Genomic DNA, 2,320 nt, shown 5'->3' with positions numbered 1-2,320 from the left:
TTCGCAAACTATCTCTTTACCTACTCAAATTAAGGGTAAATACACTTAATTTAAGACATTTTTACTTTATTTCTAGATCATTTTCCAGAGTGGGTCTTTGATTTTTATCACACTGTTTGGTCTATGAAAAGGTTTCCTGTTTTAGCCACCCAGCAATGCTGATAAGTTTACACACTCTGTCTGATTGAGGGAGAGAGAGTGTCAAAGGTCAACAGGTCGGTACTGAGACCCGCCGCAGAGCGTTCAGGACTGAGGCCGACGTACATCGGCAACATTTTGGTAACTGGATAGAAGATTCTATTTAAAATGTAATAACAGTTTGATAAAACACAATTACTAAACAGCAGAAGACATCGTTTTTTAGTCATGTTACATGCGGCTCACAGATCTGTGCAGCTAGAAGTTAAGGCTTTCCAGTCAGCAGCAAAGTCTGGTGACAGAGGATACTGGACAAAATATGATAAAGATAATGAAATCAGCTTGGGCTGAATCAATTAATCGGATTAATCATGATTGATTATTGAAATAATCAACTAATTTAGTAATCGATTAATCGTTAACTGCAGTATTGATACTCTAAAACATGCTTTTATCTGACAGAGCAATGGCTATTATACCAAAATTGTATAATAATTAATATTTCTTCTATAGAATAAAATAAAAAAGTTCCTTTGTGTCAATATGCTCTATCCAGAACTCCTCAAGTGGAAAGATTTTAGTTTCACCTGCTTTCATTTTAGAGAAAGTCTTCTTTAAGGAACCTTTAGATTATTAATCTAAAAATAATCGATTTTTAATCATTTATAATAAATAAATATATAAATAAATAATCATTTAGCAAATCGATTAATCGATTTGCTAAATGATGTTAGTTACACTGGAAAAAAATCAAAATCTAGCTAAGTCATTTAATTCTTAAAATATGTGCATTTGTTCTTCGATTGAGGAGGAAAAAGATCCACTTTGCCAATGGAACAAGACAATTTACACTTAATTTAAGACATTTTTTTCCCAGTGTAAAGCAAATACACTGCAAAAACTTTAAATCTAAGAAAGTTTATTTTTCTTAACACAAAAGCATTTTTTTCTTGAATTAAGCAGTTAAGTGATATGCTTTGCCAATGGAATAAGGCAGTATACATTTAAATTATGAAAAACAACTGCAGTCTTTTATTTCAAGCGCATAATAAATAATTTTGATTTTAGGCCCTAGCAGTGCTTTTATCCCCTGCATCACCACCATAACCCTGTTTGGGATTTTTATTTTTTCTTTATTGATAAAATAACTTAAATGCACTTGAATAAACCTCTGGATGTAGGGTTTGAACTTATTGTTGATGAATTTTCCATTACAATCTTCATGGAAGTCAAAGGCCCAGATTCCACAATCTGATGAATTTCCTAAAATCTGCTTTTTGTTTTTTTTTCTTGTGTAATGATCATTGACTTTTTTTTTTTTTTTTTGCATACAATTTAAACTCTTAATTTATAAAATGTATTTATTTCTTGTTTTTAAATCTCTGAAGAATCCATCCACTATTACAGTTTCATGATGCTGCCCTTTCATTTCCATCAGGGAATCCATATTGATAAATACTTTTAGAATAAATGTTGTGTTGCAGAATATTATTGATTGACAGAACTGACTCATTTATTTTGAAGCGGCAGCAGAGTGTTTCTATCAGCTTGCTTAGATTTTAGATGCAGGCAGATTTATTTAAATATTCTTAACTTGACTCGTTTCCACCAACATGCAATGTCTGATTCTGGATGTCCTTAACCCAAGATTCCACATCCTCCGTCTCCATCCCGCTCACGTTCGTCCTGCGGAGCTCTTGTGCAGTCATGTTACTCCATTAAAGCTGTTCCACATCCACCGCTATTTTCCGTTCCGCTCCGGTCCTTTGGAAGCTGGCCAGGTCTAGATCCACAATTGCAATCACACCGAACAGGAAAAAGAAAATCAAGAATATCCGGTTTGTCAAATTAAAATATAGTAACGACAGATCGGTAACTACAAATTATAGCATACATTTTATATATTCCCTAAAAAGAAGCCAGTTTGATTGGATGCAAACTATCGGTACTTTAACATACCAGGAAGCAGATTTCTCATCTCGATCAAAATATTTATTTTATACCGAGAGGCTTAAAAGTTTCATCAAATCCAAGAGCGAATCTCAGAACTTAAAAATAAACTGCTTTAGATGTAGAGAACAAACAAAGGATTGTCACGATACAAACATTTTCAGCTCAATACCGATAATATTCAATACTCGATACCATTTTCGATACCGAGAGGCTAAAAACAAAGACCCCG

Source organism: Cyprinodon variegatus, unplaced genomic scaffold (assembly GCF_000732505.1).
Source record: "Cyprinodon variegatus isolate N-32 unplaced genomic scaffold, C_variegatus-1.0 Scaffold896, whole genome shotgun sequence".
In the NCBI taxonomy this organism is placed as follows: Eukaryota; Metazoa; Chordata; class Actinopteri; order Cyprinodontiformes; family Cyprinodontidae; genus Cyprinodon; species Cyprinodon variegatus.
Note: the sequence above shows the minus strand (reverse complement) of the source record.